General features: G+C 37.3%; 2 protein-coding genes across 6 annotated transcripts in view; one reads left to right on the top strand and one right to left on the bottom strand.

Annotated features, from left to right (window-relative positions):
- ANAPC10 (anaphase promoting complex subunit 10) overlaps positions 1–23,340 on the bottom strand; it is a 142,147-nt gene that overhangs the window by 5,660 nt on the left and 113,147 nt on the right. The window lies entirely within an intron of this gene.
- Positions 1–23,340, top strand: part of HHIP (hedgehog interacting protein) — a 75,444-nt gene that overhangs the window by 24,168 nt on the left and 27,936 nt on the right. The window lies entirely within an intron of this gene.

Below are 23,340 nucleotides of genomic sequence, written 5' to 3'. Positions count from 1 at the left end.
AAAGAAATAATGGTTAAGGTGTGAAAATGGCCAAATGTGAAAAATTCAGGACATTTTAAAGATAAACCACATTGAATATAATTGTTTATAGTGACCTTAAACAGTAACAAAACAGACACAATATTCTGCATGAGAATTCAGCCTTCTTCATGAATAGGAAGATTTTTTTTTTCTTAATCAGTTCTTTGTAATTTTTGAGAGGGCAGCATTGCTATTGTGAGGACTTAATATACTTTAGCTGTGTTCAGAATCTGTAAAATACTGCATTTTAACCAAAGATTGCATAATGACAGTGAAATGTGCCTGAATTTCTCATTAAACATTTGCAGATTTTGGTTCTAATCCTAATAGGGACACAACAGGCCTTTGAAAGAGGTTGTATCTTAGCACCATATAGCTTTGTTAAAAATGAAAGTTTTTACCATCTAAAAAGCATGTGCCAAAAGCTTTTCGAGACCTCTATTTTTGTGTGAGAGCCTGCACTAGATAACCCTACTCGAGCTAGCAATTGTGGAACAGTGCAGTGGCTCTCAGGTTGTAAGCTGACCAGATGAAGAATTGCCAGTTTATTCTGAGGAAATTTGAATCAACAAAACATAATCGTGTCTGTTGATTTTGGGTAGCGTGTCTCAGATTTGAGGAGCTGAGAGGGGAAAGAAGATAATACTTTATCATTTTACATGCACATGTGTAGATTTTAATGTTCTGTGTTTCCTTGAGAGGAATCCCATGGTGCCAATTAACCTAACTTATTCCAAAACAATTCTCTGTTTGGAAAGAATAATTTTCATTGTGGGTGTTCCATGAAATTGTATGCCTCATACCCTGTTATTACTGAGATGTGTGCAGTGCAATTGAGAATGCCAGTTTCTTTTCCATGCTCTGTATAGATTATAGCTGTATCCCACACACAGTGCTAGATAATCCCTACTTTAATTTTGTTATGTGTACAAATCCTTTTTGAACATTTAGCGGTTTAAAAAATGTAAAAATCCATCATCTTCTGAAACTACATTTGTTAAAACCAAAAGCTGAATTTAGAAGTGATCAAAACCAATGAATAACATGGCAATTATCTAATTAAAAGGAAATTATTGCTTTTGCTGAAATATAACAGGCAGATCATGATAGCCAACACAAAATGGCAAAGAAGGAATAAAGTTACGCAGAAAATTCCATGGTTTTTAGCCAACACAGTTTCAACCACATGTTTTTCTTTAATGGGAGGAGGTTTAACAGTCCACTTAGGCTCCAGGATTCATCATCCTTTTAAGCTCTTGGACACCCCAAAAACTGTAATGAGGTCCTAAGAATCCTTCAGGGAATCCATGACACACTGGAGCTCTCGAAACCAGTCTGTGTCCTTGGGACTTCTTCTCTGTGCTTTCCTGTCCACCAGAGCTAGGATTTCCTTTTGTTACATCCCTTGTACTGTGCCACATGGAAAAAGGGTCCTGTGTTTGTCTTAAAAGAGGTGAAAAATTGAGTAACACATTTACTTTCATAGTTAATACAGCCCAACTGCTATTCCTATATATATTTCCCCCAGATGCCACAGAACAATTTTCTTTTATATCCTCTTACACACATTTTCTCACAAGCTCTTAAGTCTTATTCCTTAGACAGGATCAGCAAGTTGGGTTGAGGGAGGAACACTTCCTCCAAGGAGCACTGGTATATTATCATGTTTTCCACCCATTTTATCCCCTCTGCAGTAAAAGTTGGACAAATGATCTGCCCGTAATTAATGGTTTATATATAATTTTAGCTGTAAAAAGCAGTCAGAACTAATTTTTCCCATTACCAAAAACATAAAAAGCTCCAAAAGATGAAACCACTTAGTAGCTGACACTTATTTTTCTTCATTGTCAGTGTCTGCCTACATTCTCATATTGCTGGAATTTTTAAAGAAATTATTCCATAAATCTCAATAAAGTAATATTCTTGCTTAGATTTAATTTGGAAAATGGAATATACAATCTGAGGGAGAGAGGTCTGCAAAATACTCTCAACCATTTGTTTTTAATTTACAGCAGATACTTTTTAAAACCTTGATCTATCTTCACTGGCTTTGGACTGCAATCCCTACAGCTGAATTGCAACAACTTTAATTTATGTAATAATCATTATTTTTATGCTAACTGAATGCCTTGAAAAGGAATAAAAGAGGGAGTAAATCACCCAAAAACCTTTATATTTTTGGCATTCTTAAAAATTTGGTGAATCTCCCTCAGCTGGATTCTCAATCACTGTAACAGCCCAGAGACAGCACACAAGTGGTAGTAGATACATGGATCTGAGTGAGCTGTAGTGTTTGAGAAGAGGTTTATTTAATATCAAACCACATAAGAAAAGTACTTACTTGAGTTCTTCCTTAAAGAAAATGCATACCATAACAAACTGGATACTTAATTGTTAGTAATGAATGTAAAATGGTATTGTACACCTCACAGAGGCCTGGTTGAAGACATGCCCAAGCACTATTGACTCTATCAAGTAGCACACCATGTTTAGGGCTGTTAAAACCCTGAGCACTTCAAAGATCTCATCAAATCAAAAGGATCTCAGATCAGAAGAGAGGTGATGTGCAACTTCCATTGCTGCTGTTTTCCTTCCCCATAATGGCCTTACAAGATATGACAGGACAATATTATCAGGACAGGATTGCTCCAGTGACTTTTTGAGGGAAGGAGCAAGAAGTCACGGTGCTCTCATGTAACAAGCAGCTGTGTGCCTGGGTAAATAAGCCAGAAGATCAAATAAACCTCAACAAGCCACCTAGGAGATCACTCCAATTTGCCCCTACAGTGACTTTCAGATCACAGCCCTGCCAAACCCAGGGGAGTTCCAAACATCATGTCCAAAGTCTGAAGCAGCAGACAAATCCAAAAGTAGGGAATATTAGGGAACTGCCTCACAGAAACCAGCCCCTGTTGGGTTTTACCCCTCTCCTAGTTCTCCCTAAGTGGGAAAAACCAAAACTATATCACAGACAGGATCCATGTTTCTCCAAAGGCCCGTGGGGGCTGGGAGAACCGCAGGTACAATTGGACCAAACCCTTTATTTACAATTGTTTGGTAAAGAAATGTGTAATGGATTACTTAATTTGAAAGTAATGTCATCCTTGAAGCAGAAACATTGAAAACTGTGGTTTTTCTGTAGTTTAATGAGTCAGCATTTTGTAACTTGCAACATTTAACACTTCTTGTAGAGATACATTCTCCCTACAAATTATATTGTCTATTAAAAATTTTTGCTTTTAAATGAGTTTATTAAACTTTTACGGTACAAATAAAAAACCAAAAGGAACGTAGTTCTATACAATCCATATAATTCTCTGTTTTGTATAAAATGCATATACATTTCATCAATGTGTATATATTTTATTTTACCATCTGCATAAATATTTCAACTTCCAGAAGTAAGTATCCTAAGGAAAAAAGGTAGCAAATGACTAAGGGAAGTGAACCTAATTTGATCCTTACTAACCTAGTAACTTCTGAAATCACTTTATATGAATCGTCAAAAAAAATTGCAAACAAAATGCATGAAAGAAAATTACTTTCAATGTGAGGAGAACTAAAATTATTTCTAATAGAGCCTGATAATTCCTTTATTCAATAAAACAAAAATGTACTTTCAACAAGCCATGAATAATTTAGGTGGATTGAAACATCATGAACTACAATGCTTGGTACTGAATTTTATTTATTTGATTTCCTTAAGTATTGTAGTTCATCAAGGTAGAAATTACAGATGATTTCAAAAAAGTGAAGAGAATGTCTTATGCATGTGTTAGGTGTTCTAAATATGCAGCAAAGGGGAGGTTTTGGGGGAAAAAAAAGGAGCTTCAGAACTGAAGCACTGGGTTTTGAAACAGTGTCTGCAACGTGCTGACTTGGTTAGCAAATGTGTATGGCCACTGAGCAGTAAGCAGTGATAAAGCAGAAAGTGCAGAGGCTATTGCTGTGCTATAGTATCACTCTGTCTGGAGCATTCAGAGGAGCTCCCAAGGCTGGACTGCACAAAACTTGCACTTCTTCCATTATGTTTCCTTGTTTTCTGTGTGAATTCTGCCCATTTACAAGAAGGTAGAATAGTGTTTTCCTAATGCTGTCCTCAAGCACACAATTCTTCATTTGATCAAAATCTAGTGGAATTAGGATTTGTGTTCAACTGATTAAAGGTCTGGGTCCATGATACTTTGTTTCAATTCTAACTGTTTGAAACTTTATCGTCTTAATTTTGAGACTGAACATACACTGTGTTGTTCTAATTGCACTGGCTTTTTGCAAAGAACTTTGTACTGTATTCAGCCAAGTTACAGGGTTTCCAAGATCATGGTCTTGGCTCAGGATAAATGGAGCCAATGAGCTAAACAAATTCCTGCTTTCTTGGTTCTTATAGTACGAGAAAAATGGAAAGAGCAGGATACTTTTACTGCTTTGTACAAGTGAAACAATCCTGGAAACTGCAAAAATGTAAGTTAGCTGTGTTTATGTCAGAAAGACACACTATTTTAGAAATTATTTTTAGCTTTCTTTCGAAATGTGAACCATAAATTGTAACATTAATGAAGTAAACCTTTCTTGGAAAATTTAAGAAAAGTTTGATTTAAGATAATCAGTTTGGCATTTAAAATAATAAAGAAATTGAGACTAATACCAAATATTGTGCTCTCATAACATGTAATAGTAATAGCTCTGTGTTGAACGAGGATACACATGTCTATATTTGTTTCAAGTTCTGTTATTAAGAATGCTTTTCTAATGAGATAGATTTTAAAACTGGGGTTGAAATAAATGAGTAATGGAAAAAAAAAAGAGAAGGGACTCCTAATCAGGAAAACAGTGTACATTCTTTCAAAGTCATGTTTATAAGTTCAGAGAAGCAGTGGATCTAGTTCAAAGACAAACCATATTTCAATCTGCTTTTCAGAACCACCATATAGTTCACTCCTAAAGATTGTTTTCAGCTGAATCTTAGCACAACAACAACTGATTGCTTGAGATACATTACTGGGCATCATCATGGGCTTTCAGTTGTAAGGTATCACAATTTCTGTGGACTACTGAGAGGGCAAATCTAGTCTTGATGCAGATCTTGAGCAAAATATATGAGTTGATTCAGGAAGTTAACATGGTTGAGCCACTAAATAAAAGCGACCATAATGTAATTAAGCTCAACATCCTCCCGTGGGAACCTACCATAAGGTAATAATATTAAAGTACTTTTCAAAAAAGGAAGATTTTTATATTGAGGAAGTTAGAAATAGCCTGAAGGGGAAAGTTAGGAAATTAAAATCCATAGAAGCAGCATGGAGGTTCTTTAAAAGTATCTTATTAGATTCAGGGAAAATATGTATATACTGGAACAATCAGGAATCAAGAAGGTGAGAAATATCACGAGGTACAAGGGAATGTTCAGGCCCCCAAAAAATAATAATCCTACAATAAAATGGAAATCCAACTCAAGTGGCACTAATAGAGCAGAATATAAATTCAGAACACCAGAGTAAGGGTTATATCCTGCCATTGTTTCACTGACAGAGTAAGTAGGAGTTTCCCATAAATATTCGTGGTAGAATGACATTCTGAGGTTTGAGAGGAAATTTAAAGGACAAATAGGGAAAAATACAGAGAATTTTTAAAGACATCATAATAGAAGAACTCCCTCAAGCTAAGTGATGATCTTTGGCAGAGGCTGGTTAGGGGGACCAATGGAGTATAAAAGGAAAAGATACAACTTTATTTCTTTCCATAAGAGAAACTGAGAAAAGAACATCCTATAGTTGGTGTTTAACATCTGCTGCTTCTCCACCTGTAGGATGAGAAGGGGGAAAAAAAAAGAGGGAGAAGAGAAATCATTGAAAGCACCAGCATAAATTACCCTGAATATAAGTACTCGAAAGCAACTGAAAATTAGAGTAGTTAAGGTAATGAAGCTGTGCTATTTGTTTTTACAAAATTTCATCTTTCAATCTGGCTTTTAAAGGGCTCTGAAGGTCATCCTGCAAAATACAGAGAAGGGAGAACAAAAAATCCCAGATGAAAAATTAGGAGAATTGTGAAATTAGGCCCAAAAAAGCATCTTGTTTAAATGTGGATTTCTTGCCACAAACAGAATGCTGTCAAAGAATCTGTAAGATAATGAAGAGAAAGTAATTTATATCTCTAGAAGTTTTTATTTGGTGTTTCTGAAGAAAGTGGTATGAGGGATTGCTGCTCTTGCAATAAAAACACGAGCTGTTGTGGTTCTGACTCCACTCAGGCAAGAACTGCACTATACCAATGCCTCTGGACATATCTCCAGTACACTTCTAAATTAGGAGTGAAAAACAAATAGAACAAATAAATAATCCATATCTTTAAAATAATTTTAAAATGTGTAATCTTGTATTGCTTCCAGAAAATCAGCTGTTACTTTGAAAAGTTCATAACTAACTGTCTGAATTTGCTGGTGATACAAGATTGAGTGTGCTGGAAGGAAGTCTAGAGAAATTTTTTTAAATATAAGTAATGAAATGGCACAGTAATTCAATATAACATAAAGAATCTTTCAACACACAAAGAGCTCTCTGACCTTATTCTGTTCTGTCCTGGAAAAGAATATAAGAAGTGTCAGTGACAACTCCAAAAATCTAACCAACTATAAAAAGCAGTTATTGAGCAGTATCTAAAAGAGATATTTGGGTAATGAACACTGTCACTATTTAACTCAGCAGCATCCTCAGCAGTACAGCAAGATACAGTTGAACAAAATAATATTGAAAAGGGTTTTGACGGCATCTAAAAATATATTTAATTTGGAAAAAGCCTGTAGCTTTTCTGCTGCTATAATTTATTATCCAATTGCTTACAAAAAACACAGCAGCCATGTAGCTTTCCTGGTAGGGAACTGGGCCTACTGTCAATAAAACTGGGTGCAGGTGGGTCCTATGTCTGCTGGTGTGGTAGCCTATAGAACTATCACCTTTAATCTTTGCTTCAGATTCCTTGTCCAGAAATACCATAGTGCTAGTGCTTGTTTTCTGCATGGGACAGGACCAAGCATCTCAAAATTAGCTTCTATGTGAAACTTGAGGTATGCTGCAAAGCTTGGTGACTTGATAACTCATTTAGGCTACCAGACTCACATGTACAGGCTGGTTTGTGTCAGGGCTGGATGCAATAGAAAACATTTCCAACAGTAACTAGGAATTGTCAAGATATGCTTCTGGGGAAGCTTATAAAATTACAAAATATTGGACACAATATACAATAATACAATTAACTTCAGAGAGGCAGCTTCAAAGGCACATATAAAGTCAATGGTCCTTGCTCACAGAGACCTGCTGTGCTACTGCATGAAATTAAATATTGTTTGGTAAAAGGGACTCATTGCTCTATATAGATCAAGGACGTTATCCAAGATATCTGAATTGAAGATTGTAGTCCCTGTTATGAGTCAAGTGCAAAATTCCTCTCCTGATCCTTACGAAGGTTGTTTGGAATCCTTCTCAGGTAAAGACTAGAAATTCTAGTAAAAACAGAAAAAGAAAAGGAGAAAGAATCCCTAACAACATAACAAGTAGCTTGATAGGTTAAATCTTTAGATTAGGTGCCTGAACTGTTTGGCTTTTTTATATATATTGAGTAGGGTTTTCCAACAGTACCTGCCACAGAAATGTTTTGCCAAAAACCCTAGGCTGGCATATGAGTCACAGACTCTTGCCAATGACAATTACATTGGGGATGTCATTCTCTAATGTCATTGTCACACCCAACTACCCCACTTGCAGAACAAGGTCCCAAAGCCTTCTATTCCCTGGGCTGAGCAAGCCCCACTCTGGTGGCCTCTCTGCAGAGGGCAAATGCTCCAGATCCCAGTCCCCTTCACACTGTGGTGTAGTGACACCGCTCTGGTGCTGAGGGGCTGTAGAACTCAGAACTGCAGGTGCAGCGTCCTCTCTGCAGCCTCCTGAGTGCAGGGAGAAGGGGTTTCTCTGCTGCCTGTGCTCTTGTTAAGTAGCCCAGCCTGCTGCTGGTTTTCTCTGCTGCCAGGGCTCTCTGCTGGCTCACGTTCAATTCTCTGTCTGCCGAGACCCCACACTCCTTTCAGCAGAGCTGTCCCCAGCCAGTCAGTTCCCTGCCTGCATTGTTGCAAATGTAATGGGATTTGGAAAAGAAAAAGTCTGCAGGGATCTCTATCTGTAGCTCTGATTCATTCCTTCTGGCTGGGCTATCCAGTCAGAGGTAGTTCTTCCCCAGCACAACGAAGATCAAGGTTTCTGTTTAAAAACTAGAATCCAGAGATAGCCTCTCCGAGATATCTTTCTTATCCTCCACTCTCTCTTCCCACCACAAAACCCATCAAGCTGCTTTAAACACTGTAAAGTTTAGAACTTCATATCAGGCTGGCTCCTCTCTGTCTTAAGAATTACTTTAATTCCTCAAACAGCAGTATTCAAATGAAATTTGCCAAAAGCATGGATGTGCATCAGAGTTCAGAAGTAACAGATGCTGTGATGTTGCTGACTTAATGGCTGTGAACTGCAAATATACACAGAAGGGTGTGAAAGAAGCCTCACCACTCACACTATTCCCACTGAAGACTGTCCTTTAACGGGTTGATTTTCAGAACTCTTAATCACTGCTGTAACCAGATACTTAGACTTGAATATTTATTATATACGTAAGGCATTAAATACTTATTGTGATTTATAGCTTGGGTTAGGATGTTATTTTTAAATAAGCCATGTAAAGTACCTTCAGTCCTGTCCATTCACACACGCATGAGGCAGACTCCAAAATCATGAAATTGGCTTAAAAGCCACGTGCTTAAAGAGTTCATTTGAAAACAGGGGGAGTGGAAATTCACTGCCTCCTTACTTTTTAGTTTGATTTGTGTTCTCAGACTTCTTCCTGCAATCAAGAAGTCTGAAGGTTTCAAATTAAAAAGCTGAAAACCTACTTGCAGTGCTTTATTCAACTAATTTCAGCTTTCAATACACCTCTTATGCTCGCAAAGCTTCTAATTTAATTGCAAGCGTTGGCTACACGACATACTAAGATGTGTGCACACAGCTATGTAGCTGAAAATTCCACAACATAATGAAATATTAGTTGTAATTAACAAGAGACTGGATTGCTGAGGTTCTGTGGCATGCCTGCAAATGTTTGAGCCCACATTCCTTCCATACAGCCAGCTCTGACGAGGCTCATAAGTCCCTCATGCAGGGAGACTGTGGGAAGAGCCCATATGGGCAGGGAGCAGGGGAACCTGCTGGTGTTCTGGAGAATATCTGCTCTCTTTCAATCTTCAGAGCAGAAAGGGCAATTTTCATATTAGACTTATTACATTTGGTGTGTCCCTGGGAGATTTTCCTCTATCAGTTCCAAGAACAATTGCAAGGAAATATTTCTGAGTTTATGAATTTGTAGAGGAAGTGAATTTACCACTTTGAAATATGTTTAAGCAGTTACATTTTTATTCCTCAGATATAGCAAACTGTGTGTAGCCTGCCATTATTTCAGAAGTTACTGTTCTTTTTCTCCTAAGGGAATATGGTTTCTGTAGCTTTAGTGAGGCTCTACTAATTATTACATACCTCATATTTCTAAAAAAGAAATTATGTTTATGCAAGCTATTTTTCTTTCAGGAATTGTTCCGTTCAGTACTTAGGTATAGATTGCAAATGTGTGAATTTCCTATTCCTTTTTGGGGGGAAGAGAGGGTAATAGAAAATGTTGGCATTAATGAAGAAATAATATATCAGTGTATTACAATATTCTGACAACTCTAGTAATTTTTTCTACCTTGAGTTTGAATAACTGTCGCATTTAGCTAATGTCCATTCAAATGCAAAAGTGTAAATAATGACATAATTTAAAACAGATGCCCAAGTCTTCCAACAGCAACAACAAAATCAGGAATAATTAATAATATTTACTTAAATTTCAAGTTTATATTAAGTAATGCAATGGACCATTTGAAAATGCTGTCAGGGGTCTTTGGATTAAATGGGTCCACATCATTTGTGTACTGTGTATCTTTGAAATATGACTTGAAAGATATAATCCCAGCTGATAATTCCATTACAAATTAACTCAACTGGCAGATATTTGTCTAAGGACAAGGATGCTGATGAGACAGTCATGCTGAAGCAACAAAAAATGAGTCCATGACTCCTCTAAAACTTTTTTTTAAGTTTGATTCCAAGAAGCCATTGCAGACCAACTGTGATAAATGTGCATTTGTCACATGGAAGGGAAAATTGTTTCCTACATAAAACAATTATGATGATGGTTATTTCTTTTAGGAGAGAGCCACACCAAAGAGCATGGTTCTTTTCTTCATGTGAGCCCAAGACTCAGGACTGAAACTTTGGTTCTTACAGACAATCACATTTTTGACAAATTGCTACTGCTGTACTCCTATCATTCCTGGACTGTTTGGGGTTTGGTTTTGTTTTGTTTCAAACAAGTTACAAAGATGGCTTAACTTCAGAGAGATTTTCTTAATGAAATCCATTCTACCCAGAAGGTGTTCTCTCTAACAAATGGGAAACATCACTAAATTTAACCTAAAGTCTGAGCATATGGAAAGCTACATAGATGATGTCAGACATTACAAATATTATTTGTACTTGCTAGTTTACTTCAAGGGAAATTATGAGAATGACATCATAATGATGACTGACTAATTTTTATTAGTGTTTTCTCTCTGAAACTCTACACTTAAGTGTTATAAAGAAAAACAGCTTTTAAAATGCCGTATCTGTTATTCTTTTCTAACACTTTGTGATTTTCTTATTTATAAAAGATATTCATATTTTAAAATACCATAGATACTATCAGCTCTTATTCTACTCCTTTGACATGTCAAATATTTTTTGTCAAAAAGAAAAAAGATATTATTTAATGCTCATAAAAGATAGGAAATGATCACATCTTCTTTTAAATTAATTGCCGCTTGGGTTGGCCTACGAACCTATAAACTCTGCTGGAAGACTTGTAGCTAATTTCTTTACAACAGCTTCTTACTCTGGGAATGAATTATGTTGATGAAGGGGTGATGACCAGCTTAGGAATAGCGATATGTTCCTGCAGTCAGCAAAGACAAATCACAGGGTGCCACAACTCTGGAAACTTCCAAAATCCACAGAACCCGCAGAGCTGTATTTTACAGCAAGGACCCCGGTAACACAGCGTTGCATAAGCACTTTTTGCAAAGGTCTTCTGGGTCATTTTGCTGAGGACCTCTTAGAGGATCAGCTCCAGCTCTGCAGGGCTGCTCAGGCACTCTGTTATCTTCAGAGCCGGAGACAGCAGCAGCCAAGGACACCAATAAAGCAGCGTCTCCCGCAGCAAGGCAAGGAACGTTCTTTGAGCCCAGACAAAGGGCATCCCTACAGGAATACTGTGAGAGTCATCAAGGGATGAGATACGATGATTCAAGTCAGTAGGGACTCCACAATTAAAACCTGGTGGGTGGCACAGCAAGCTGGAGAATTGTGGAGAATTCCCCTCCCTATTTTTAGGAACTTAGTACCACCAGACTGCATTCCTGGGCTCTTTCCTGAGGACAAGATTAGGCCACAACACCACAAATCTCCATGACCATATTAGTATCTTTCTCCAAATGCTCTTGCCCCATTCAGCACTGTGTTTATGGTTGACCTCAAAGGCAATGGTCTTATAAATGTGTTTATGGTTCAGCATGTTCATAGATGTTATACATATTAGGACCTTTGTTTATCTGTGAAGGCTTGTTTTCATGAGAAATTAATATTTATGGTATCACAGTGCTTACACACTCCAGGGTACTTTAAATGCTGTGCCCCAATGGAGCCATCATATTCATGAATTAATTTAATATGCAAAATTCAAGGATGAATTTAGCATCAATAATCCCTGCCAGATCTGCATATTTGGCTCTGACTTCTGGCATAAAGCGATCCATTGTCAGTCTCAGCTCCCACATGGATATATTTACATTAGGTGTGCAAAGGCAAGTTTCACAATGTGACTCCCATGGCTGAGTTAAAGTCCCAGGGGTAAAGCTTTTGAGAAATTGCCCCTCTCAGTCTTTTTCACCCTCTTGCCTTAGCAATGCTGAGTGAGTGTCTAACTGCTCTTATTTCATTCCAGTGCAAAGCAAATAAAGTTCAGCAAATAACTAAGGCTTGGTACCATCATACAGCATTACAAAATTTTACTTCCAGAAAATCCAGCAACATCTTCCATAAATGATATGTATGTGAGTTCAAAGATATCCCAAAACAAGAGTTGTAGGTTGTATCAATGGCATCATTCAGCTCAGCACAAAGGAAAGTTAGTTCTGAGACTGATTTGCAGAGCAATACTAAAGAGAGCTACACCACCATATAATGGGCCTATGCTCCAAGGAATGCTCCCCTAACCAGCCCCATTTGCAAATGATTTTCAAGATAAAAATGAGCAAATGATCTGTAATAGATAATAAACAGCTAATCATTACATCACACATACCACATCAGTTAATACAGATACATTTATTAAACCTCTTTTATATATGACTTAACGTTAAAGCATTCTATTTTATCAAGGATTCAAAGGGATTAGAATTTAATTTGTTATTTTAGTATACTATACCTTTAAATTGTTGACATATAAGTTGTATAAATAGAAACACCATAAATCTCTTAAAAAATGTACCATAAATTTTTTATGTATGACCTTTAAGTAACAGCAGTCTGTTGCATAACTCTGCAGGGGAAGTCACATGGTGGAAACCTCATATTTCCTTAAATTTATGGTTGTTTCTTGGTGGTCTAAAAGACTTCTTTCTTTTTTTTTTTTTTTCTAAAGTTGTAATCTTAGTAAATTGTTTAATGTTTGGTCTAATGCAGGTCAGTGTAAGTTCTTATTTAGATTTATAATAGGAAATATATAATGTCAGATACCAATGAAGCCTGGCTAATAAAGGATAGGATACCAGTGTTATGTTTCATTATAATGATGTGAAGATAATGCCTTTAGCTGCATAACCACCACGTTAGCTACAGACCATAAAATAATCTTTATGAAATCTCAGAATTTTCTAAGAGAAAATTCTCCACTTTTTTCCAGTACTTTCTTTTCCTCCTCAATCAGAAGCACTTTTGATTGATAAATCGCCTCATCAACATTGTATCAGATCTCATTTACTGACACCAAAAATCAAGTAAACGCTGAAGTGGAGAGAATTGGCTGCCTCATGTTATCCTTTTTTACACTAGGAAAAAAAAAATCAGTGGAGTTCGGGCATGTGCCTAAATACTTGCTGAATTAGAGCCTTACGAAACAAAATTTTATATTAAGGTAATGATCATTGCTATTACTTAGAGGAAATTTTACTCTTTTCAACTCCAAAAGTGTTTGGTTTACACTCAAAGCAGTGTTATCAGCATCAATAGAAAAGGCCTGCCTCAAGTTAAAACATGCAAGGGAATATAAGTTGCGTGAACAAGAAGAAATTATTAGTGGTTTTCCACCTCCACTGAAATCCTCAGAATCCAAAACAGGAATTTACACCACTTGGCAGAATAAAAATTAAACCCCACTCAGAAATGTCAATATTTAAAATACGTAGTACAACCATAATTTAATGAGTTCTTTAAAAATACACAGGGCACATACATGAAGTGCAGTTTTCAAAACCCTTTTTCCCCAACAGTGGAATTGAATGTTGCAGGCATAACCACATTTGTTTATTCTTTACTATAAAATAAATCCTTCCAGATAGTTCAAAGGCCATTTATTTAAGCCTTAAGATATGCAAATCAAGCACGTGTGCACTGTTTATATCCACTCATGTTCCACTTTTGGGGCTACAAATCCAATGACATTTGATGAGAATTTAACCTACAAGGCCAAGGAAAACTGTATTTGTCTAAATGCTGGATGCAAGTGTATGTAGTGAATATGTGCATAACACATCAGCATAAACAGCTTGGAAAATCCAAGCCCTGCACAGTCATAAATCCTCCCCTGAGAGGCAGATGTGCAAGGCAGATGTGCACGTTCCACAGGAGATGCAAGTGAAAGCAGTGCTTTGTGTGTCCAGCCTGGCAGAGGATGAGGGCAGGTTTAGATTGGATATGAGGAAGGAATTCTTGACTGTGAGGGTGAAGAGACACTGGCACAGGTTGCCCATCAATCAAAGACACCCAGTGGTGTGCCTTCAGTGTCTTAGGAACATTTGGTTCAATTGACTTTGGTCATCCTGTCTAAAGGTCTCAGGTGCTATGCAAGTTCAATGAAGAAAAGAACTGAAGATAAAATAATGAAAATTCATTTTTCCCTTTTCTGCATTCAGACTTCTGGATATGCACTAAAACAATTGATACATGTTAAATTAATATCTCCAGGAATGTTAAACAGTGAGAAATCACATACATTAAAATCTGCTGAAAACCAAATTAGGACCAAGATACAGTAACAGCCATTTTACTGCCATCGTATGAGCATTGCTCAGTTAAGGAACAGGTAATTTGTAAAATGAGTGTCTTTGAGCCTGCAACAGGGTTAATCCAGAATCTCAACAGGCATGAAAGCTTAGCAAACCTTTTATTTTCTCAATATTTTTCTTCAAAAAGAGCATTTAGAGCCTGAACTTAGAGGAAGGATGATAGTACTCAAGGCTAGTCTGGAGCAGAAGGCAAATGTGCACCAAAAAGAGAGTCTGGAACTTTTTCCTATCCAAGGCAAGGCATTCATTATCCTCACAAATAACAGAAAAATCAGCACTGCTGGGGCTTTCACAAGTAGATGAGGGTGTCAAGGGAGAGGCAAAAATCCATCCCGCAGGCAGCGAGTCTTAGGAACCTCAGAATGCTGGCAATGGCTTCGTTAGAAACCAGAGAGCCTTCCTATGCCAAGAACAGACACTAAAATCTCAGACAGTTAATGCCAGAACAGGATAGAGAGGAGTGAGAATATTCTGAGATTTTGAAAACATACTCTCACCAAGTGTGGACTGAAAGGTTCTCAGAAAGGGCCAAATGAAATATTTCATTTCAGTGTTGACATTCTTTTAACTAAAACTAATTTCTAAACTGAAAACAACTCACTGAAATAATCAAAATTCCCACTTTTACACGTATTAGAACTGGATGTTCCGAGAATTTCAGAACTATTTCACTTTTTGCCCCCCAAATACAACATGTGTGACAAGCAAACCTCCATTTCCATGAGGGAAAGTGGGGGCTTGGACAAATCAGCATTCTCCAACGCTGTCTTTACTGAGAGATCTTCCAGCCTTTTGTACTGAAGACATTTTTCATAGTAATTTATTGGTTGTCTTAGGACAAATGAGTTCTGAAGTTCTATGTCTGCATCAGCTATTGACACACACAAACATATTCCTCCAATTATTCCATATGCATGCAGTGCCTCACCCTATTTCATTTTTATAACTGAGCATGCTTAACACATTCCTTCTTTGCAATGTCCAAAACTATCTTTGCATTCTCAACAAGAAACATATTTCTCATTCACACATCTTGGGCCAAACCCAGATGGTATTAGTTTCCTACAAGGGTATTTCCTGTATGTCTGAATTGTCAACACGGCTGTGGATTGCCATCATTCTCCTCTTATATACAGATCCTAGTCATGGAGAGCAAACCGTATATCCTCCACCGCCCTGCTTTTTCCACTTGGCACATTTCATAAAAATATTCACGTCTCTCTTCAAAATATTAATATTTTTTCTCACTATTTTAGTTGAGAGGTAAAGACAAGACCTGTATGAGGGATCCACAAAAGAAATGATTATTTTAGCTTCTTCTGCTGTTCGCAAACCGTCTGTGGAAAAAATCTGGATATCTCTGGATTTATTTACTCCTTGTTTTCAGGTAGCTGGCAAAATACATATATTTCTTAAGACTTGCTGAAAGAACTAAAATAATTTGATTGGTTAGGGCAGTATTTAAAGCCAAGCTTAACTGCAGCAGTGTGAGTAAGTTGCTCACTGGCCTTTCTGCCCTTGGGCTGCTCAGATCCTGGGGCACTGGGAGGTTGAAGGGATTGGCAAAGAACTGGGAAGAAAAATCCTTGGGCAGTATCAGAGAATGTATTTTTCTTCCTAGCTGCCATTCAGTACCTTTTCAGAAATGTGAGGGTTCAATGCTTAAATGTTTTTCTGACCCAGGTACAAATATGATGCACATGCATGATTTTTGTTGAAAAAATGCAATCATAGCCTTTTTTGGATTATTTCTGGATGCATTTGTACCAGGACTCCAAAAAATGCAGTCCTTATATTTCAAGGAGTTTGATTTTAGATAACAAATACAGTTCCAATGCTTACACTCACATGTGGAAGCTTAAAACTCAGTAGCAGATACTGGACATCTAAATGGGTTTTCTGTTTGCATTTGTGCCAATAAGACAAGACTTTCTGGAATGGCTGAATGGTCAAAGAATGTAGGCATAAACAATTTCAATACTGGAGTAAGAAGACATGGCAGACTGGCCTAGCCTGTAGTGCTTTTGTATGTTTACTGGTAAAATCTTGAAGAACATTTACTGAGCTTTATAGCTCAGTAAATATAGCTCTAAATACAAAGTCTGACTTTGCCTATTATGTTTAGCTCAATAATTACTGAGTAAACCAGCAACACATGCAACCAGCGTTTGCTTTGAAGATATGACACGTTATTATCAAAACTATGCTGAATGCTGATGCCAAATAGAGGCTGAAATATGCCTTGCCATGCATCCAGATTTCAGAGTCCAAAAGTTCTTTGGATATTAGAGAGCAGAATAGCATTTGCTTTATCTCTAGGATTTGCACACACATTTTTTGGCAACTGAGAAATAGTGACATGTTCCCATCTTTCAGGCCTGCAGGCAAAGCCTCACGTTCTATGTGGGGTCTGTGCCCTCAGGAGAGAACCTCAGACAAGATCATAGGTGCTATATGAGCACAAATTGCAGTCAACCTTTTTTATCCTTTCTCTCTCTCTACTGTGTTCTTTATGCTACTTGAACTTCTATCCCTCAGATTGTCTCCCACTCCCCTACTAAAATCTATTCAGATAATGCTATTTTCCAGTTTCTTACAATAAGAAGAAAAGGAGATTTGAAATATCTTGCAGAAATCACTTTTAAGCCTTTCCTAAATACCTTCAGAACCTTAGTGACTAAAGCCAGGAATTTGCTTAAGAAATAACCTTCAATGGAGAATATTACCTTTATATTTACAGCAAAGATTGAGCAACATTTTGATAAGCCATGGAACTCACTCTTTTCTCAGAACAATGACAGAGCTCATAAAGGCCACAGTTTAATCCAGGTTATGTTGATTATCATGGTAATAATTGGCAAAGGAATAGAAAGGGTGGGGACTGAATGAAGCTCCTCTAGCCCTTTATTAATCTCTGGCAAAAGGTATCCTGTTGAAGGGGTAGTTTTTAGAATTCTTTTAACCATTTCTTTTGCAAGATGCAGACTGCTAGCAACTTGCTGAGCAAGTTTTAATATCCATTAGCATGCAGACAAGGGTAAGGACATGGAGACCAATCTAAGTGGAAATCTAAAGCTTTTTTCCTTCAAGCTGGCTGTGGTTTTCTGTGTTCTCTCCCAGCCCCACAATATTTAAGTACATAGCTCATGTGAATGTACCGTTCCTTTTGCAAGCAGAAAAAGCAAATACCTGCTCTAATAGGTGACAGCTCAGCACTGGGAGCCAAAGGAGAAAGGCAGAATTGTCTGTAAGAGTAATGTCATCATGGCATATTCCTATTTGCATCCCTCTTTTTTGAAACTAGTTCTTTTTAATGCCTACAATTAGACAGATCAACATTTCTGGTTTTAATTTAATGCAGAGAGTATGATAATTACTGTTATTCTGTTCTGAATTATATCCCTAAATTTCCATATAAAGTGGTCACGGTAAAACAGCATGAATTTGTTTTCGATTATCAGAGTATAGAATTTGTTGTAGGTTCGTTCATTTTACATAAGCACTGTCAAATTTGCTCTGTGTCACTGTACATCCTTTTTTCCCCCTCTCTCAGCAGAAAAGTCTTACAGCTCATTTAAAGTGCTGTAGACTTTTTTGTGGACATTTATTAAAATTAGCAGCCAAAGAAGATCTTTGCATGGTAGTAGGATTTTTATTTTTCCATAGCATATTTTTATCCATAGGAAGGACAAAAATGACAGCAGTGATTGGCTGAAATGTCATGCTATAAAAAAAGCAACTTATGTATTCAATTGTAATTCTTAGAGTATTTTGACAACTCTCTGTCATTAATCTGCATTTTAAACAAAATGAAAAACTATATTGAATATGCTCCTGAAAAATAAAGATAAGTTTTATATACATAGTGAGGGAAGGAGAGCGTGAGAAAATCAGAACAGATGGCTGAAAGGATCATAGTCAAATTAGAGCATTGGTAGAAGAGCAAGTCACTAAGAAGATTAATTTGTATTGTTTGTGTGTTTACAGAAAAATAAAGTCAGATAGCATCAAAATAGGGTGGAAGTTTTAAAAAGTCATTCTTGATTGGAAAGGGCAAAGCCCCAGTTTTGGTGACTGGGAAAAAGGATTATTGGTGTCTTGTCATCATGTCATGTATTTGTGAATGTTAATGGAACGTAGTCTGTTCTCTGTGGGGCATCATCTGAGCCAATTTTATTGGACTGCCCACTGAAAGAGAGTTGTAAAATTTGCCTTTATCACAGAAGTGGTGTGGAAAGGTGGGTAAAGCTTCAGAGCAATAGAAAGGAGGAGGAAAAAATACAAAGGTCATCAAGTCTATTCTGCCCTATTAATGAAGGATTTTCATGGTCAGTAAATTTCTGAGCACTTACTGCATTCTCATTCACTGGAAGGAAGCTTTCTCTGCTATCCTGGAAGGCCAATTCTGCAGCACAATAGACCTCAAACCAATCCAGCAGAAAACCTGTCAGGGAAAGACAGTCTGCTGTGGAAGAATGCTGAAGAGGAAAAGTGTAGGAGAGCAGATATGCCAAATAAATAAATAAAAGAGCAGAAAGTGGAGGCATGCCAGGGAACTGAGAAGGAGCATACTTATTTTTTACCTTCCCATAGTGGCCTCCGCTGGTGAACCACTCACTGAGTTGCTGGTGGAATGTAAAGCTTCCTTGAAAATAAATCCAGCTGGGGACAGAGGTGGAATCACCACCTGTGTTCCCAGAGGATAAATGCTGCTTACAGCTCAAGAGGCCTCTGTGGTGCAGGAAAGTGTGTAATTCACACCTTCCTGAGCCAGCTTTACTGAATGCAATAATCATCTGGTCTTTATTTGAATCTCCCTCTTCCGGGACTGATTTCCACTGTCTTCTGTTATTCCAATTCTCCTAAAGCAGTGCAGTACATAAAGTTTCTCAGTCCAGATGCAGACCTCACATGGGCTCATGGCCACCTCCTTGCAAGCACACTCGCAGCCCTGTGTCGCTCTGCCCAAAACCTCTCAATTATTGGCTGGCTCTGAGCAGTCTCAAAGCTTTCAGCCGCTCCCAACCAATAACTGGGAGAGTTGGGAAAGCAGGATTCCTGTTGTACCAGAAGAGTGTGAAGGAGGCAAGCTGTGGGTTTGTGTTGGGTTGGCATCTGCATTTATAAGTTTCGTGTACTTTCTTTAGGAGGACGGGAAGAAAGAATTGTATTATCAGGGGACGAGGATTGTCATTTGGATTAAACTAAAGACTTGCCCAGCAGAACAGCAAAATCTGGAGTTGAGGAATTAAAAAAATAAGTACAGAGGACTAGGACTAGAAGTGAAAGGTCCTGCATTTAGTGACTGGTATCTTCAAAGGACTGTGAAGGTAAGGAAAAGAAAAAATTATCCCCCCATATCAAAATTTTGTCTTTGCTGCAACAGAAGTAAGAAGAAAAAAATAATTAGGCTTTAAGTTCTAGTGCTATCAAACATCAGAACAGAAAAGTTTGTGATGGATGCACTTTGGCCATTTTCAGCTAATTCCTGCCCTGTACCTAACTGAATAAAAAGCATCTCTAACTTCAGTAGGTTTTGTGCCTAAATTCCAAGCCAGAGTACAGTCCTTTAAGTATTTCTCATGTATAAATTAATTTGTAACATGTTCCTGTACCTAAAGTTATTTTAAAGTCAAGTATTAAAATAGTGCATTTGTTAAAATCAGTAAAAAATAATGAAAATGTTTTTTAAAAAATCCTTAGACAACTGCAAAGCCCATTATAAACAGAGAAAAAAGCAAAGCTCTGCAACACAAGAGGAAAAAGGAAATGCTTTGGAGATAGGGTCTAGTATGCAGCCCATACTGAGCCATGACATCAGTGTAATTATTTTCCCCTAAGGTAAATGTCTAATGTTACAAATCCTTCCCTTGCCAGAGGCCTCAGGCCCCACAGATAGCAAAGCACTGGAGTCCTCAACACCCAAGAGGTCTCGCAGAGCTCTGCCCCTGCAGCCCAGACAACTTCTGCTCCTTCCATTCCATGTTTGCTGGATTTCCACCAGGCAGGGGCAATTCCCTCTTGTGGAGCTCAGAGTAGGTGGTGCAGCTTGAAGGGCAGGGTGTACCCCTGCAGCAGACCTTGGCAGGCTTCTGCTTCTGCTGGAGTCACGTTTCTGTTCTGTGCCGGGGCCAAATTTCCAAAACATGGCAATTAAGCAAACACTTCCCACTGAGAAGAATACCTGACACTGATCTTCAGCCCTCCTGCATCTCGTTCTGAAGAGTTCAGATGGTGTTGCCTGATAAGAGGTTTTACCCTTCACCCATGTTTTTTTACAAATAAAACTCCTTAAGATCAAACACTTGGTAAGGCATATCGGTTATGCTATTTATTATGTAGGAAATAAACTAAATTAAAGGTGATTATATTACTTCAACAACTTACCCAGCATTTCTGCTATGAGAATAGATGAAAAAAAAGAGATAAAGATATTAGAGCTAAAATATTGGGTGTTGAATTTGCATATTTTAAGCACAGCCCCTTTTTAAAAAGGTTGTTACTCCATTCCAACATGAGAGTGAGTTTGTCCAGACAAAAAAGTCAAGTATAAATACCATTATATACCATATATTTATATGTACCCATCACATTAGTACTGTTAAGTATAAATACCATTATTTTATAAGTATTATATAAAGACTGCATTTCAAAATCAATTTTAAAGGAAAACTTGGAATATGCTACCTACATTGTTTACTATTAAGCCACACAGAGTAATGGAAATAAATGGTCACGTCTGGTTTTGCTTACTAGCATTAATTACTACTAAGGATATGTAATTAAGGGTCATACTTACAATATGATCTATTTTAAATTAAATAATTTAAAATACCAGTTAAAGCATTCCTGTGTATTTCTCTGTATTTACTATAGGTAATAGCACATATATTGACATAATTAAATGGCAGCATGTCTTAAAAATAAGTGCAGCATATGTTTCTGAATTACAGAAAAAGTATAATATCTTAATAATATAATAAAACTTCTGTCTGTAATACCAGAGGTGTACCAGAGTACATTTGAAAGCACGCAAATTGGAAGCAGAGCCCAGCTAAGGAGTGGTTACATGAAAATAGCACCATTCTATAAAAATCCAGCATTCACATGTCTCACATCCAGTATTCACAGGCAAGTTACTTCTCTTTGTGTTAGGTCAAAATACAAAGTGGATAATTTTGTGCACTTGTTTAACATTTTTACAAGTGTAAATATATTATAGCAGAAATTGCAACGCAAAAAGAAGTATCAAAAATATCCTTCAGTTGGGAACACATACTGCTGCAATATACTTTTAGAATGTTTTAGACATAACGTAGCTAAACAGCCCTTTAAAAATGAAAAATATAGAAACACTTTGTTTTAATGTTTACTTGGCTTTGTACTGACTTTATGGAATTCTGATTAAATTATTTCGCGGCTGTGGTCTTAAACTAGACCAAACTGGGGTTTAAAGGTCCGAGGTCCCTGGCCTAAGGAAATCAGTTTTGGTAAAAAGTGATTGGTAAAAAGCTACAGTATTGGTCCAGAAGGTGTCACAGCCACGAACAGGAGAGGGGAGCCTTCAAGCTACAGAGCAGCACAGGCAGACATCGAAAGTGGGAGCTGCCAGATTTAGTTACGACACAAATTTCACATTGGCCCCAGTCCACAGTATGTTTAAGTAATTAATACTCATTTCAGCCAACCATCATTCTTTGTCTTCAACAGACATCCCAATGGAATACAAAGATTTGTCTCATTCTTCTTGCCCTTCCTTATACAACTGACAAACATTAATGGTTATTCCATCAAATGGTGCAGTGCAGAATCTCATACGAGCTGATTTGTCATCTACAGTTTGTTGGTGCTGGTTCCATCTAAAGGGAAACTTTCAAAGAAAAGGATGTCAATAACCTTTTAAGCTGCCAAGAAAAAGATATAACTATTTGACAAGGTATACACAGAAAAGACTGTAAAGCCTGAGTGCTGGTTTCACATCAAAAGTCCATTGATAAAAAATAAAATAGAGGAATATTCTATAGAGAAAGTCTGAGATTTTGTACAGAATTCTTTGGTTTGATAGTACTAAAATTACTACTCCAAAGGGATTTTGCTGGGTATCTCTCCATTTACCATGCAGCATATGAGGCAACACTACAGAAAACTATATACTTTCTGGCACATAGAGGGTATTTTAAAAGCTATGGAAGTGTGGCAGGGATTTGGTTGGGAAGAACCAAATCCCTGCCACAGGTTTGCCAGTTAGTGATAAAGTTCAAAATACACATGAAGAATCGGTTTCCAAAACCAGGAAAACTAAATATGGAAAAACTCATCTGGATTTCTAGTTGAACGTGAGCCAACTAATGTCTTGATGCTGCACTGATTTCAGTATCTTGGAGGGATATTCACAAAGTTTTTATTAACTGCATGAGTAAATGGACTTTTTAGAACAAAATGTGTCTATCTGACTTTGACAAACAGCAGTGTGACTTTTCAAGAAGCAATAGAAACAATCTATAAAGTGATACACTGCTCTCTAACAATCATGCAAGGCAGCAATAAATAAAAGTCAAGGCCTGATCCTACAAATGCAACTTGCCATAGTTACTACCTTGCAGGTCCAGTGTTTCATTCATTTTTCAAATTCTTGCTTCATGTGTACTTCATTAAAAGCTCTTAATTTAATTTTCACCTGTTTATGCTTTCAACAACTTCGCTTTCACATTGAGACGGCTGCCATGGCATCCAGCACTAAATAAAATCTTCAGCTCAGTAACAAAAAGATCTTTTCTTACTAATACTTTCAATAACTCACCTTGCATGGCAGACCTAGTGTGACTCACTGACATTCCTGGGCCCTTAAATGAGTTGAACTCATCTCT

This window comes from Agelaius tricolor, unplaced genomic scaffold, assembly GCF_023055355.1.
Source record: "Agelaius tricolor isolate 1412-34295 unplaced genomic scaffold, bAgeTri1.0.p SCAF_8, whole genome shotgun sequence".
Classification (NCBI taxonomy): domain Eukaryota; kingdom Metazoa; phylum Chordata; class Aves; order Passeriformes; family Icteridae; genus Agelaius; species Agelaius tricolor.
This window is presented reverse-complemented; position numbering and strand designations above follow the sequence as displayed.